The sequence below is a fragment of the Heterodontus francisci genome, chromosome 12, assembly GCF_036365525.1.
Source record: "Heterodontus francisci isolate sHetFra1 chromosome 12, sHetFra1.hap1, whole genome shotgun sequence".
NCBI classification, from domain to species: domain Eukaryota; kingdom Metazoa; phylum Chordata; class Chondrichthyes; order Heterodontiformes; family Heterodontidae; genus Heterodontus; species Heterodontus francisci.
This window is the reverse complement of record NC_090382.1, coordinates 101,994,349-102,011,462: the sequence shown is the minus strand read 5'-3', so window position 1 is coordinate 102,011,462 and position 17,114 is coordinate 101,994,349. Positions and strand designations below refer to the sequence as shown.

General features: G+C 45.9%; 1 protein-coding gene across 5 annotated transcripts in view; it reads left to right on the top strand.

Moving 5' to 3' along the window:
* Nucleotides 1–4,826: 4,826 nt before the first annotated feature.
* Nucleotides 4,827–17,114, top strand: part of LOC137376022 (uncharacterized) — a 53,337-nt gene continuing 41,049 nt past the window's right edge. For all 5 annotated transcript variants that reach the window (XR_010976123.1, XM_068043961.1, XM_068043965.1 and 2 more), the window contains exon 1: nt 4,827–4,924. The gene's annotated coding sequence lies outside the window, so the exon portion shown is untranslated. The remainder of the gene's footprint in view (nt 4,925–17,114) is intronic.

Genomic DNA, 17,114 nt, shown 5'->3' with positions numbered 1-17,114 from the left:
TTCCAGGAGCACAGGCATTGCGAGCGAGGAGTGAACAGCTGGGAAGTCAATTTCATCGGGAGTTTCGGTGGAGCAGGGACTGCTGGGTAAGTAGAAACCTATATATTTGGGCTGTTTCCGAACCCGAGACACTACTCTTGTAGTGTCTCCCACCCGCCCTCCTCCTCTTACCTAAAAAAAAGGACTCGGTTGTGTGTAGGTAAGGTAAGGCTTTTTCTATTTCTCTTCTTGTTTTATCGTGTGATTGGTTAAAAACTTGGGAATTTAGAATAGTGGGAATGGAGGTTAAGGCAGTTGAATGTTCCTCCTGCAGAATGTGGGAGGTAAGGGTCGCCAAGGGTGTCCCTGCTGACTGCATCTGCGGGAAGTGCACCCAGCTCCAGCTCCTCGAGGACCGCGTTAGGGAACTGGAGCTGGAGCTGGAGGAACTTCGGATCATTCGGGAGGCGGAGGGGATTATTGAGAGGCGTTATCGGGAGGCAGTCACACCTCAGGTAAAAGAAGAAGGTAGATGGGTTACCGTCAGGGGAAGGAGAGGGAACCAGCAGGCAGTGCAGGGATCCCCTGTGGCCGTTTCCCTCAACAACAGGTATACCGTTTTGGATACTGTTGGGGGAGCCGACTTACCAGGGGAAGGCAATGGGATACAGGTCTCTGGCGCAGAGTCTGTCCCTGTTGCTCAGAAAGGAAGGGGGAAGAGGAGCAGAGCATTAGTCATTGGGGACTCCATAGTTAGGGGAACAGATAGGAGGTTTTGTGGGAATGAGAGAGACTCACGGTTGGTGTGTTGCCTCCCAGGTGCCAGGGTACGTGATGTCTCGGATCGTGTTTTTGGGATCCTCAAGGGGGAGGGGGAGCAGCCCCAAGTCGTGGTACACATAGGCACCAACGACATAGGTAGGAAGACAGATGGGGATTTAAGGCAGAAATTCAGGGAGCTAGGGTGGAAGCTTAGAGCGAGAACAAACAGAGTTGTTATCTCTGGGTTGTTGCCCGTGCCACGTGCTAGCGAAGTGAGGAATAGGGAGAGAGAGGAGTTGAACACGTGGCTGCAGGGATGGTGTAGGAGGGAGGGTTTTGGTTTCCTGGATAATTGGGGCTCTTTCTGGGGTAGGTGGGACCTCTACAAACAGGATGGTCTTCACCTGAACCAGAGGGGTACCAATATCCTGGGGGGGAGATTTGCTAGTGCTCTTCGGGGGGGTTTAAACTAATTCAGCAGGGGGATGGGAACCTAAATTGTAGTTCCAGTGTGCAGGATGTTGAGAGTAGTGAGGGCAGAGATAAGGTTATAAGGACACAAGAGGGCGCTGGCAAGCAAGAGCTTGGTTTAAAATGTGTCTACTTCAACGCCAGGAGCATCCGGAATAAGGTGGGTCAGCTTGCAGCATGGGTTGGTACCTGGGATCTCGATGTTGTGGCCATTTCAGAGACATGGGTAGAGCAGGGACAGGAATGGATGCTGCGGGTTCCGGGATTTAGATGTTTCACTAAGAACAGAGAAGATGGTAAAAGAGGGGGGGGGTGTGGCATTGTTAATCAAGGAAACTATTACAGCGGCAGAAAGGACGTTTGAGGACTCGTCTACTGAGGTAGTCTGGGCCGAGGTTAGAAACAGGAGAGGAGAGGTCACCCTGTTGGGAGTTTTCTATAGACCTCCAAATAGTTCCAGAGATGTAGAGGAAAGGATAGCAAAGATGATTCTTGACAGGAGCGAGAGTAACAGGGTAGTGGTTATGGGGGACTTTAACTTTCCAAATATTGACTGGAAATACTATAGTTCGAGTACTTTAGATGGGTCTGTTTTTGTCCAGTGTGTGCAGGAGGGTTTTCTGACACAGTATGTAGACAGGCCAACCAGGGGCGATGCCACATTGGATTTGGTACTGGGTAAAGAACCCGGCCAGGTGTTAGATTTAGAAGTTGGTGAGCACTTTGGTGATAGTGATCACAATTCGGTTAGGTTTACCTTAGCGATGGGCAGGGACAGGCATATACAGCAGGGCAAGAATTATAGCTGGGGGAAAGGAAATTATGATGCGATTAGGCAAGATTTAGGATGCGTAGGATGGGGAAGGAAACTGCAGGGGATGGGCACAATCGAAATGTGGAGCTTATTCAAGGAGCAGCTACTGCGTGTCCTTGATAAGTATGTACCTGTCAGGCAGGGAGGAAGTTGTCGAGCGAGGGAGCCGTAGTTTACTAAAGAAGTTGAAGAGTTTGTCAAGAGGAAGAAGAAGGCTTATGTTAGGATGAGACGTGAAGGCTCAGTTAGGGTGCTTGAGAGTTACAAGCTAGCCAGGAAGGATCTAAAGGGAGAGATAAGAAGTGCAAGGAGAGGACACGAGAAGTCATTGGTGGATAGGATCAAAGAAAACCCTAAGGCTTTCTATAGGTATATCAGGAATAAAAGAATGACTAGAGATAGGTTAGGGCCAATCAAGGATAGTAGTGGGAAGTTGTGTGTGGAATCGGAGGAGATAGGGGAAGTGTTAAATGAATATTTTTTGTCAGTATTTACAGTGGAGAAAGAAAATGTTGTCGAGGAGAATACTGAGATACAGACTACTAGGCTAGATGGGATTGAGGTTCACAAGGAGGAGGTGTTAGCAATTTTGGAAAGTGTGAAAATAGATAAGTCCCCTGGGCCAGATGGGATTTATCCTAGGATTCTCTGGGAAGCCAGGGAGGAGATTGCAGAGCCTTTGTCCTTGATTTTTATGTCGTCATTGTCGACAGGAATAGTGCCGGAAGACTGGAGGATAGCAAATGTTGTCCCCTTGTTCAAGAAGGGGAGTAGAGACAGCCCTGGTAATTATAGACCTGTGAGCCTTACTTCGGTTGTGGGTAAAATGTTGGAAAAGGTTATAAGAGATAGGATTTATAATCATCTTGAAAAGAATAAGTTCATTAGAGATAGTCAGCACGGTTTTGTGAAGGGTAGGTCGTGCCTCACAAACCTTGTTGAGTTTTTTGACAAGGTGACCAAACAGGTGGATGAGGGTAAAGCCGTGGATGTGGTCTATATGGATTTCAGTAAGGCGTTTGATAAAGTTCCCCACAGTAGGCTATTGCAGAAAATACAGAAGTATGGGATTGAAGGTGAATTAGTGCTTTGGATCAGAAATTGGCTAGCTGAAGGAAGACAGAGGGTGCTGGTTGATGGTAAATGTTCATCCTGGAGTATAGTTTCTAGTGGTGTACCGCAAGGATCTGTTTTGGGACCACTGCTGTTTGTCATTTTTATAAATGACCTGGATGAGGGTGTAGAAGGGTGGGTTAGTAAATTTGCGGATGACACGAAGGTCGGTGGAGTTGTGGATAGTGCCGAAGGATGTTGTAGGTTACAGAGGGACATAGATAGGCTGCAGAGCTGGGCTGAGATATGGCAAATGGAGTTTAATGCGGAAAAGTGTGAGGTGATTCACTTCGGAAGGAGTAACAGGATTGCAGAATACTGGGCTAATGGGAAGATTCTTGGTAGTGTAGATGAGCAGAGAGATCTTGGTGTCCAGGTACATAAATCCCTGAAAGTTGCTACCCAGGTTAATAGAGCTGTTAAGAAGGCATATGGTGTGTTAGCTTTTATTAGTAGGGGGATCGAGTTTAGGAGCCACGAGGTCATGCTGCAGCTGTACAAAACTCTGGTGCGGCCGCACCTGGAGTATTGCGTGCAGTTCTGGTCACCGCATTATAGGAAGGATGTGGAAGCTTTGGAAAAGGTGCAGAGGAGATTTACTAGGATGTTGCCTGGTATGGAGGGAAGGTCTTACGAGGAAAGGCTGAGGGACTTGAGGTTGTTTTCGTTAGAGAGAAGGAGGAGAAGAGGTGACTTAATAGAGACAGATAAGATAATCAGAGGGCTGGACAGGGTGGATAGTGAGAGCCTTTTTCCTCGGATGGTGATGGCAAACACGAGGGGACATAGCTTTAAGTTGAGGGGTGATAGATATAGGACAGATGTCAGAGGTAGTTTCTTTACACAGAGAGTAGTAGGGGCGTGGAACGCCCTGCCTGCAACAGTAGTAGACTCGCCAACTTTAAGGGCATTTAAGTGGTCATTGGATAGACATATGGATGAAAATGGAATAGTGTAGGTCAGATGGTTTCACAGGTCGGCGCAACATCGAGGGCTGAAGGGCCTGTACTGCGCTGTAATGTTCTATGTTCTATGTTCTAAATAAAATCTTCTGTGAATCTGTGCTCAATAGCGCAGAAAGGATTCCACCCTGTGTTTTATAAATTTGTGGCTATAAGATTTAAGTACTTCAGAATGTGGCTATATTATTCCTGGTTTGCTCTCATCATTGGTTCTCTGGATTGGTCGTCTCCCAAATGTTGCTCCTGGAGTGGATCAGGGGCATCACTGATTATCTTACGACTGTGAAGCAATCGCCCAAACATCAACCCATCCCTGGGATTTGGGATTGTGCCAGCATTCATGATCAGAGGCAGCAAGGAGTCCCACGATGCCTCAATTCTGCAGTGGAGCTGGAGCTCCAGTATATTGACCCTGGTACTTCATGGTTTAACAATCCTTTTAGTATAAAACAATAGATTCTCTGATTAACTCCAGGCTCTGGCATTTGAGATGCTCCAGGAAATGTCAAATAACTTATCCCAAAACTGAATCGTTTGCCCAAGACAACAGTTTTTTTGTTCCTGTTAAGTTGCCATTTTGAGCTACCCTATGGTTTCTATTTTGAGCCATTTTCTATCTCAGCTTGAACATGCACAACGTTAATGATGTCTGAACCCTGAGCTGAATAGGAAGAGGAAGCTCGCCTGTCTTCTAGTTTCACAAGAGACTACGTCAATGACTTTGTGCGACTTAATGACAGAGAACCTCAGTTTGTTGTGTATCTCTGTGTTGGGAGCTTTGCTGATTCGTCTCTGGACTTCTTCACCAGTCTCTTCCGACAAGGTGGGCAATCTTACTGCAATCATACTCTTTTTAAAGGATTTGTTTAAATGTGGTTTGAGTTACTGAACACATTGCTGAAAGATCTTGTACTTTCTGATCTTTTACTCTTTCAAATCAGTTCTTCTGCTGCACCCTGTTCCTCTTTAGACAAAACAAGTTTTCATCTTTTTCATAAAACTCCAAAAGAAGGATTTTTACAATTCAATGACTGCCATCTGCTATTTTACATATTTTAAGATTTCTTGCTGGTTGCCTGGTCAATATAAAATGATTCATCTTGAACTCAATTTGGTTTTTCTGGTTTCCCAAGTGATGCTCTGGTTCTGTTTGAGGTTTTCATTGTCCTTCAAAGTTCTGTTGGCAATTCAGTTGTTTCACTAATAAGTGATGCTTAATTTAATTAAAATTTTCTTGCAGAAAAATCAGGACTAAAAGTGTTGGAAAATAATAGCATTGTCATAGGTTTGCCTAACTGCTTTTGACTTTGGTCTTGTTAGTAACCCAAAGCAGTAGATGTTTATCTTATGGTCACAGTTTTAGGTGAACCACATTTTGGCCTTGGGCGGATGGTGGAAGGATGTAGATGTGGTTCATCTAAAACTGTGACCATAAGATAAACATCTACTGCAATCGGTTAGTCATGTGACCAAAGTCGGGACCAGTTAAAGAAATTCATGATGATTTTGTGCAAAACTTAAGATCTGAAAACAAAAAATGTATTTTGTGTTCCAGAGTTGGTATGATATGTGTGATTTGTAATTTCACATTTAAAAATCATCGATACTATAAATGTTTCTTTCTCTTCAGGTGTTGTCCCTCTCTCCTTTATATCTGCCATCATCACCCCTCTCCTCACAAAACTAACACTTAACACCAATGCCCTTTCAAGCTGTCCCATTTCCATCCTCCTTTTCCTCTCCAAAGTCTTTGACTGTGTTGTCGCCTCCCGAATCCATTGCCATCTTTCCAGGACCTCCATTTTTGAATTCCTCCAATGAGGTTTGTGCCCCTGCCTCAGGACCAAAACAGCCCTTATCAAAGCCACAAATGACATCCTATGTGACTGACTCTTACAAAGGTAAACTTTCCCTCCTCATCCTTCTCGACTGGCTGCAGCCTTTGACATGGTTGACCACACCATCCTCCTCCAAGACCTGTCCACTCTCCGACAGCTGGGTGGGACTGGTCTCACTGGTTCCATTCTTATTTAATTAATCATAGCCAGAGAATTACTTGCAATGGCTTCTCTTCCTACTGCAATGTCATTACCTCTGGTGTCCCCCAAGGATCTATCCTTGGCTCCCTCCTAATTCTGATCTGCATGCAGCTCCTCGGTGACATTATTTGAAAGCACAGTGTTAGATTTTATATGTATGCTGCACCTAACCACTGTACCTAACATCTCTCGACTCCTTCACTGTTGCTTATCCTACATCCAGTACTGAATGAGCAGAAATTTCCTCCAATTAAATATTGGGAACACTGAAGCCATTGTTTTTGGTCCCTGCTCCATACTCTGTTCTCTAGCAACTGACTCCATCTCTCTCCCAGGCAACAGTTTGTGATTAAACCAGTCTGTTGACAACCTTGGTGTCACATTTGACCCTAGGATGAGCCTCTGACCTCATATTTGTGCCATCATTGAGACCACCTATTTGTCCCTCTGTAACACCATGTCTCAACTCGTACCAAGTCCCATTCCCCTATCACCCCTGTGCTCACTGACCTACATTGGCTCCCAATCAAGCAACATTGTGATTTTAAAATTCTCTTCCTTATTTTCAAATGTCTCCATGGCCTTGTCCTCACTATCTCTGTAATCTCCTCCAGCCCCAAAACCCTCCAAGATATCTGCACTCCGTTAATTCTGGCCTCAAGCATCCCTGATTTTAATCATTCCACCATTGGTGGCTGTGCCTTCCATTGCCTTGTCCCCAAGCTCTGGAATACCCTTCTGTTATATTGTTAAATTATCCCAAAATGATTTAGGATCGATATTGTTTATGTGTATGTATACATATATAACCACAATACCGCATCAACCACTACTGCACTACAGTCTGTGTACTGTTACGGTCACATGGTGAGGGGTGTGAGTGGTTCCCACTGTTCAACTCCCACCTGAAAGCAGCAAGTGTTTTTTTGTTATTAGTGTTTAATCCCTTTGTGTTTTGTTTGTCAAATAAATAGATAGCAACAGGTGTTTTTGTAGGTTTAAAACAGTAGATTAATTATTTATTGAACAATATGCCTTATCCTGAAACTGTCGTAACCACATCCACTCTGCATTCACTCGCGCTCACACACAAGGAGAGCCAGATAGAGAGGAAAAGGAGTAGGTGGTTTGAAGTGGGGTAGTTTTCAGGATCAGGGTAATCTTGTTGAACTCTCTCGGAAGTCAACTTCTTGTTGGTTGTAGGCCTGAGGTGTTTGTAGGATTCTCTATTGGTTGAAAAGCTCAGTTGAAGACAGTGGATCACTTCTCATTCACTGTTGCATCAGTAAAGAGGTAGAAGTTTACAGCAGGTCACTTCCCTTCTGGCTTGCTGGATTTCTCCCAGTCCTTTAGCTGGAAACAAGCTTCTTGGTGATGCTTCTTTCTGGGTGTCTCCCTCTCTCTTTCTCTTCAGGAAGCTCCCTTTAAGGCAAAAAATGGTTTGTCTCTGTTGGGAGATGTGGATCTCCCTCCCTGTGGTGACCAACACTGACCTAAGATGTGGTTTCTTCACATTGTCTTTGTTTCAGAAGAAACCATTCAATTCAAAAGTGTCTCTTGATATATTCAGGGTGAGAATAATCCAGTTATGATGTTTCCACATTATATCTTGCATGCGAGCATATGAACATATAAATTAGGAGCAGGAGTAGGTCACTCGGCCCCTCAAGCCTGCTCCGCCATTCAATAAGATCACGGCTGATCTGATTGTAACCTCAACTCCACATTCCTGCTTACTCCCAATAACGTTTCACCCTCTCGCTTATCAACAATCCATCTACATCTGCCTTAAAAATATTCAAAACTCTGCTTCCACAGCCTTTTGAGGAAAAGAGCTCCAAAGACTCATGACCCTCTGAGAGAAAAAGAATTCTCCTCATCTCTGTCTTAAATGGTTTATTTTTAAACTGTGACCCCTAGTTCTAGATTCTCTCACAAGAGGAAACATCCTTTCCACATCTACCCTGTCAAGACCTCTCAGGATCTTATATGTTTCAATCAAGTTGCGTCTTACTCTTCTAAACCCCAGTGGATACAAGCCTAGTCTGTCCAACCTTTACTCATAAGACAATCCCCCATTCCAGGTATGAGTCTAGTAAACCTTCTCTGTACTGCTTCCAATGCATTTCCTTAAATAAAGAGACCAATACTCTACACAGTACTCCAGATGTGGTCTCACCAATGCCCTGTATAGCTGAAGCATAACCTCCCTACCTTTATATTCATTTCCCCTTACAATAATTGTGGGAAACGGGGGCGTAGTGGTATTGCCACTGGACTAGTAACCCAGATACCCAGGGTATTTCTCTGGGGACATGGGTTTGAATCCCACCACAGCTGAGGGTGGAATTTGAATTAAATTGATAAATCTGGAATTAAAAGATAGTCTAATGATGGCCATGAATCCATTGTCAATTGTTGTAAAAACCCATCTGGTTCACTAATGTCCTTTAGGGAAGGAAATCTGCTGGTCTGGCCGACATGTGACTCCAGACCCACAGCAATGTGGTTGACTCTTAAATGCCCTCTGAAATGGCCTAGCAAGCCATTCAGTTGTATCTAACCGCTACAAAGTCACTAAAAAAGAATGAAACCAGACGTACCACATAGCGTCGACCTAGGCACCGGAAACGACAAGGGCAAACCCAGTTCTGTCGACCCTGCAAAGTCCTCCTCACTAAGATCTGGGGGCTTGTGCCAAAGTTGGGAGAGCTGTGTCACAGATTAGTCAAGCAACAGATCAAGCGGCACTTGCTTAACAATAACCTGCTCAGTGACGCTCAGTTTGGGTTCCGCCAGGGCCACTCAGCTCCGACCTCATTACAGCCTTGGTTCAAATATGGACAAAAGAGCCGACCTCAAGAGGTGAGGTGAGAGTGACTGCCCTTGACATCAAGGCAGCATTTGACCGAGAATGGCATCAAGGTGCCGTAGCAAAACTGAAGTCAATGGGAATCGGGGAAAACTCTCCGCTGGTTGGAGTCATACCTAGCGCAAAGGAAGATGGCTGTGGTTGTTGGAGGACAATCATCTCAGCTCCAGAACATCACTGCAGGATTTCCTCAGGGTAGTGTCCTAGGCCCAACCATCTTCAGCTGCTTCATCAATGACCTTCCTTTAATCATAAGGTCAGAAGTGGGGATGTTTGCTGATGATTGCACAATGTTCAGCACCATTCACGACTCCTCAGGTACTGAAGCAGTCCATGTAGAAATACAACAAGAGCTGGACAATATCCAAGCTTGGGCTGATAGGGGGAAGATGCGACAATAACCTGTGCCGCACAGGTGCCAGGAAATGACTATCTGAAGCATCTCCCCTTGACATTCATGGCATTACAATTGCTGAATCCCACACTATCAACATCCTGGGGTGACCATTCACCAGAATCTGAACTGGAGTAGCCATATAAATACTGTGGCTACAAGAGCAGGTCAGAGGCTAGGAATCCTATGGTGAATAACTCACCTCCTGACTCCCCAAAGCCTGTCCACCATCTACAAGGGACGAGTCAGGAGTGTGATGGAAAACTCTCCACTGGTCTGGATGGGTACAGCTCCAAAAACACTCAAGAAGCTCGACACAATCCAGAACAAAGCAGCCCGCTTGATTTGCACACCATGCACAAACATTCACCCCCTCCACCACCGACACACAGTGGCAGCAGTGTGTACCATCTACAAGATGCACTGCAGCAACGCACCAAGGCTCCTTAGACAGCACCTTCCAAACCCACGACCTCTACCAACCAGAAGGACAAGGACAGAAAATGCATGGGGACACCACCACCTGCTAGTTCCCCTCCAAGTCACACACCATCCTGATTTGGAACTATATCGCCGTTCCTTCACTGGAACTCCTTTCCTAACAGCACTCTGGGTGTACATACCTCACATGGACTGCATCAGTTCAAGAAGGCAGCTCACCACCACCTTCTCAAGGGCAATTAGGGATGGGCAATAAATGATGGCCTAGCCAACGATGCCCACATCCCATGAATGAATTTGAAAAAATTCTATCAACTTTCCTAATTGCTTGCTGTACCTACTTGTTAACCTTTTGTGACTCATGCACTAGGGCACCCAGATCCCTCTGCATTTCAGAACTCTGCAATCTCTCACAATTTAGATAATATGCTTTTTTATTCTTCCTGTCAAAATGGACAAATTCACATTTTCCCACATTATACTCCTTAGTCTACATATATCCCTTTGTAGCCTACTTATGTCCTCTCTACAACTTCTTTGTTTCAGAAGAACCCATTCAATTCCACCATCTACAAGGCACAAGTCAGGAGTGTGATGGAATACTCTCCACTTGCCTGGATGGATGCAGCTCAAACAATACTCAAGTAGCTCGACACCATCCAGAACAAAGCAGCCTGCTTGATTTGCACAACATGCACAAACATTCACTCCCTCCTCCACCGATGCACAGTGGCAGCAGTGTGTACCATCCACAAGATGCACTGCAGCAACGTACCAAGGCTCCTTAGACAGCACCTTCCAAACCCACGACCTCTACCACCTCGAAGGACAAGAACAGCAGATGCATGGGAACACTACCACCTGCAAGTTCCCATCCAAGTCACACACCATCCTGACTTGGAATTATATCGCCGTTCCTTCACTGTTGCTGGGTCAAAATCCTGGAACTCCCTTCCTAACAGCACTGAGAGTGTACCTACCTCACATGGACTGCAGCGGTTCAAGAAGGTAGCTCACCACCAACCTCTCAAGGGCAATTATGGATGGGCAATAAATGCTGACATAGCCAGTGATGCCCACATCCCATGAATGAATTAAAAAAAAATCAGGAATGTTTCAGGATGGGTGTAGTTGACTCCTCCCACCTCAAAATGTATTCTTTTATCTCTGTCAGACAGTTTGAATATACAAAGACCTTGTCTTTTACTTCTCATGGCAATTTTGGAACATATTGTTCACTTTAAAAAAAATCAGAGTCACATTATTATAACTGAAGTTTTATACTGTACTTTTACATTGTTGCAGTTCTTGTAAGCTTAATAGTACCAAAACACATTGTATCATTCTGCCACACATACAGAGCTGTGTAAAATATAAGAGATGCAAGCTCCAGTACTTGAGAAGTGTGATTATTTTGGAGCTCTGGGAACCGCAAGACATAATGTGGTGGCAGCAAGGTATTTGTGAGTAGAACTCAATCCATATGAGCAATTGTACTACTGAATTTGATTGTGAAAAACAACCTGAATTATTCCCCCCCCCACCCCCCCCCAAAAAAAATGAGATGCTCACCACAGCAATGCTTGTGCAGTTCTGCCCATGATGATTTGGAATTCCAACAACATTGTGGAGGCATTCAAAAAGTTTAAGCAAAAGTGCAAATTGACATTCAGTAGTTTTCTGAAAGGCATGAGTGAAGACGAAAAGGTCAGTTACATCATTTTGTGGACATACAGGAGAGAAAGGATTAGATCTTCTCAATAGCTGGGAAACGAGTGAGATCAACAATTAAAACTCAGATGAAATTTGTGAGAAATTCAGCACATATCTTCAGCAAAAGACAAACATCAGATCCACCGTTATGAATTTCAGACGGTGAGACTGGGACCAAGTGAGCCTGTTGACAATTTCCCAACAAGATTTAGAAATGTAGCCAGCAAGTGCAAATTCAAAGATGAAAGGCTGGTAGTTCAGCTCATTTAGGGCTCGGCACATCCTGATTGAAGGGACAAGCTTACAATATCTCAGTCCAGAACACATGAAGCCACAAGTAGACAGATGAAGAGGTTGATTACCTTCAGTTAAGTCAAGGGAAAGGAAGCAGGGTTTTTGCAGTGAAACAGCAACAAAAGAGTGCCGACCAGAGAGAGAGAGAAAGATGTGTAAGAGAAGGGCGGCAGAGTGGTGCAGTGGTTAGCACTGCAGCCTCACAGCTCCAGCGATCCGGGTTTGTTCTGGGTACTGCCTGTGCGGCATTTGCAAGTTCTCCCTGTGACCACATGGGTTTGCTCTGGGTGTTCCAGTTTCCTCCCACATGCCAAAGACTTGCGGGTTGATAGGTAAATTGGCCATTGTAAAAAATTGCCCCTAATGTAGGTAGGTGTTAGGAGAATTGAGGGAAGATGGGAAGATTGGCAGCTTCTTTTTGAACAGCGGTAGCAGTGAGAGTGCGAGCCAGGGGGCAGCTGGGAAGGTAAGTTTCAGTATAAAGTACTTACCTAGCGATTCGGCAGCTTCGTTTTGAACAGCGGTAGCAGTGAGAGTGCGAGCCAGGGGGCAGCTGGGAAGGTAAGTTTCAGTATAAAGTATTTACCTAGCGATTCGGCAGCTTCTTTTTGAACAGCGGTAGCAGTGAGAGTGCGAGCCAGGGGGCAGCTGGGAAGGTAAGTTTCACTATAAAGTACTTACCTAGTGATTCGGCGGACGCGGACACGGGGACTGCTGGGTAAGTGAACTTATATATTCGGGCAGTGGCTAAACCCGAAACACTGCACCTGTAGTGTCTCCCACCCATCCTCCTCCTCTAACCAAAAAAAAGGACTCTTGTGTGGAGGGTTTGGTAAGGTAAGGTTTTCCTTTATTTTTACTTAATCTCTGTGTCAATTTAGAGCAGAAGGGATGGAAGCTAGGGCAGTTGCATGTTCCTCTTGCAGGATGTGGGAGGTAAGGGTCACCACTTGTGTCCCTGCTGACTTCACCTGTGAGAAGTGCACCCAACTCCAGCTCCTCACAGACCGCGTTAGGGAGCTGGAGCTGAATGAACTTCGGATCATTCAGGCGGCTGAGGGGGTGATAGAGAGCAGTTATAGGGAAGTAGTGACACCTAAATTACAGGATAAAGGTAGCTGGGTGACCGTCAGGGGAGGGAAAGGGAATAGGCGCACAGTGCAGGGATCCCCTGTGGCCGTTCCCCTCAATAATAAGTATACCGTTTTGGATACGGTTGGGGGGGATGACCTACCAGGGGAAAGCCACAGCGGTCAGGTCTCTGGCACTGAGCCTGGCTCTGTGGCTCAGAAGGGAAGGGGGGAGAATAGGAGAGCGATAGTGATAGGAGATTCAATAGTAAGAGGAACAGACAGGAGATTCTGTGGTCGCGAACGAGACTCCCGGATGGTATGTTGCCTCCCGGGTGCCAGGGTCAGGGATGTCTCGGATTGAGTCTACGGGATTCTTAAGGGGGAGGGGGAGCAGCCAGAAGTTGTGGTACACATCGGTACCAATGACATAGCTCGGAAAAGGGATGAGGACCTGAAAAGTGAATATAGGGAGTTAGGTTGGAAGCTAAAAGGCAGGATGAGCCGGATAGTAATCTCAGGATTGATATCGGTGCCACGTGCTAGTGAGGCTAGAAACAGAGAGCGAGTGCAGCTGAACACGTGGCTACAGAGCTGGTGTAGGAGGGAGGGCTTCAGATATGTGGATCATTGGGATACCTTCTGGGGAAGGTGGGACCTGTACAAGCAGGACGGGTTGCATCTGAACTGGAGGGGCACCAATATCCTGGGCGGGAGGTTTGCTAGCGCTCTTCGGGAGGGTTTAGACTAGTTTGGCAGGGGGATGGGAACCGGAGCAACGGATCAGTGGATGGGGTAGCTGTTGAACAGGCAGATACAGAGTGCAGAGAGTCTGCGAGGAAGGTTAGACAGTTGACAGGGCAAAGTTGCAGCCAGTATGATGGGTTGAAGTGTGTCTATTTTAATGCAAGAAGTGTCAGGAATAAGGGTGATGAACTTAGAGCATGGATCAGTACTTGGAGCTATGATGTTGTGGCCATTACGGAGACTTGGATATCACAGGAGCAGGAATGGATGTTGGATGTTCCGGGGTTTAGATGTTTCAAAAGGAATAGGAAGGGAGGTAAAAGAGGTGGTGGAGTGGCATTGCTAATCAGGGATAGTATCACAGCTGAAGAAAGGGAGGTCGTCGAGGAGGGTTTGTCTGAGTCATTATGGGTGGAAGTCAGAAACAGGAAAGGAGCAGTCACTTTATTGGGAGTTTTCTATAGACCCCCCAATAGCAACAGAGACATGGAGGAACAGATTGGGAGGCAGATTTTGGAAAGGTGCAGAAGTAACAGGGTTGTTGTCATGGGTGACTTCAACTTCCCTACTATTGATTGGAACCTCCTTAGTGCAAATAGTTTGGATGGAGCAGTTTTTGTCAGGTGTGTCCAGGAAGGTTTCCTGACTCAATATGTAGATAGGCCGACTAGAGGGGAGGCTATGTTGGATTTGGTGCTTGGCAACAAACCAGGCCAGGTGGCAGATCTCTTGGTGGGAGTGCATTTCGGTGATAGTGATCACAACTACCTGACCTTTACTATAGTCATGGAGAGGGACAGGAGCAGACGGGATGGGAAAATATTTAATTGGGGGAGGGGAAATTACAATGATATTAGGCAGGATATGGGGAGCATAAATTGGGAACAGACGTTCTCAGGGAAATGCACGACAGAAATGTGAAGGTTGTTTAGGGAGCACTTGCTGCGACTGCTGGATAGGTTTGTCCCGATGAGGCAAGGAAGGGATGGTAGGGTGAAGGAACCTTGGATGACAAGAGATGTGGAACAGCTAGTCAAGAGGAAGAAGGAAGCTTACTTAAGGTTGAGGAAGCAAGGATCAGACAGGGCGCTAGAGGGTTCCAAGGTAGCCAGGAAGGAACTGAAGAATGGACTTAGGAGAGCTAGAAGGTCTTGGCGGGTAGGATTAAGGAAAATCCCAAGGTGTTCTACACTTATGTGAGGAACAAGGGGATGGCCTGAATGAGGGTAGGGCCAATCAGGGATAGTGGAGGGAACTTGTGCCTGGAGTCGGAGGAGGTGGGGGAGGTCCGAAATGAATACTTTGCTTCAGTATTCACTAGTGAGAGGGACCTGGTTGTTTGTGAGGACAGCGTGAAACAGGCTGATATGCTCGAACAGGTTGATGTTAAGAGGGAGGATGTGCTGGAAATTTTGAAAGACATGAGGACAGATAAGTCCCCGGGGTCAGACGGGATATACCCAAGGATATTACGGGAAGCGAGGGAAGAGATTGCCGCGCCTTTGGCGATGATCTTTGCGTCCTCACTGTCCACTGGAGTGGTACCGGATGATTGGAGGGTGGCAAATGTTATTCCCTTGTTCAAGAAAGGGAATAGGGATAACCCTGGGAATTATAGACCAGTCAGTCATACGTCGGTAGTGGGCAAATTATTGGAGAGGATTCTGAGAATCAGGGTTTATGATTATTTGGAAAAGCATAGTTTGATTAGAGACAGTCAGCATGGCTTTGTGAGGGGCAGTTCATGCCTCACAAGCCTTATTGAATTCTTTGACGATGTGACAAAACACGTTGATGAAGGAAGAGCAGTGGATGTGGTGTATATAGATTTTAGCAAGGCGTTTGATAAGGTTCCCCATGGTAGGCTCATTCAGAAAGTAAGGAGGCATGGGATACAGGGAAATTTGGCTGTCTGGATACAGAATTGGCTGGCCCATAGAAGACAGAGGGTGGTAGTAGATGGAAAGTATTCAGCCTGGAGCTCGGTGACCAGTGGTGTTCCGCAGGGATCTGTTCTGAGACCTCTGCTCTTTGTGATTTTTATAAATGACTTGGATGAGGAAGTGGAAGGCTGGGTTAGCAAGTTTGCTGATGACACAAAGGTTGCTGGAGTTGTGGATAGTGTGGAAGTCTGTTGTAGGTTGCAACGGGACATTGATAGGATGCAGAGCTGGGCTGAGAAGTGGCAGATGGAGTTCAACCTGGAAAAGTGTGAAGTGATTCATTTTGGAAGGTCGCATTTGAATGCAGAATACAGGCTTAAAGACAGGATTCTTGGTAGTGTGGAGGAACAGAGGGATCTTGGGGTCCATGTCCATAGATCGCTCAAAGTTGCCACCCAAGTTGACAGGGTTGTTAAGAAGGCGTATGGTGTGTTGGCTTTCATTAACAGGAGGATTGAGTTTAAGAGCCGTGAGGTTATGCTGCAGCTCTATAAAGCCCTGGTTCGACCACACTTTGAATATTGTGTTCAGTTCTGGTCGCCTCATTATAGGAAGGATGTGGAAGCTTTAGAGAGGGTGCAGAGGAGATTTACCAGGATGCTGCCTGGACTGGAGGGCATGTCTTACGAAGAAAGGTTGAGGGAGCTAGGGCTTTTCTCATTGGAGCGAAGAAGGATGAGAGGTGTCTTGATAGAGGGGTACAAGATGATGAGAGGCATAGATAGAGTGGATAGTCAGAGACTTTTTCCCAGGGTGGAAAGGGCTATCACCAGGGGGCATAATTTTAAGGTGATTGGAGGAAGGTTTCGGGAAGATGTCAGAGGTAGGTTCTTTACCAGAGAGTGGTGGGTGCGTGGAATGTACTGCCAGCGGTGGTAGTAGAATCAGGTACATTAGGGACATTTAAGCGACTCTTGGATAGGTACATGGATGATCGTAGAATGAAGGGTATGTAGGTAGTTTGTTCCGAGAGTAGGTTAAAGGTTCGGCACAACATCATGTGCTGAAGGGCCTGTACTGTGCTGTACTGCTCTGTGTTCTATGTTCTATGTTCTATGGGGATGTGAGCAGGGAAAAATGGGATTAATGTAGGATTAGTACAAATGGGTGGTTGATAGTCAACGCAGACTCAGTGGGCTGAAGGGCCTGTTTCGGTGCAGTATCTCTCTATGAGAAATGGATGGCGACATGAGTTCACAGACAGAAAGAAATGTCCTGCGTACAAATCAAAGTGCAGAGCTTGTGACAAGCCCAATCACCAGGAAAAGATGTGCAAAACAAAGAAAGTAGATGGTAAAGGAATTACTAGAGGCAGAGCAACAGGGGAAATGTGAAATAAAAGAAAGCTAGACGCCGGAAATGGCTAGTGGAACGTGAAGCTTGATGAGGAATATTCGCTGTTGACAACATTCAACACACCCTTTGGACGTACAAATTCCTGTGTTTACCTCTTGGCCTTGAAGTGAGCCAGGATGTGTTCCAGCAGAAAATAGACAAGAT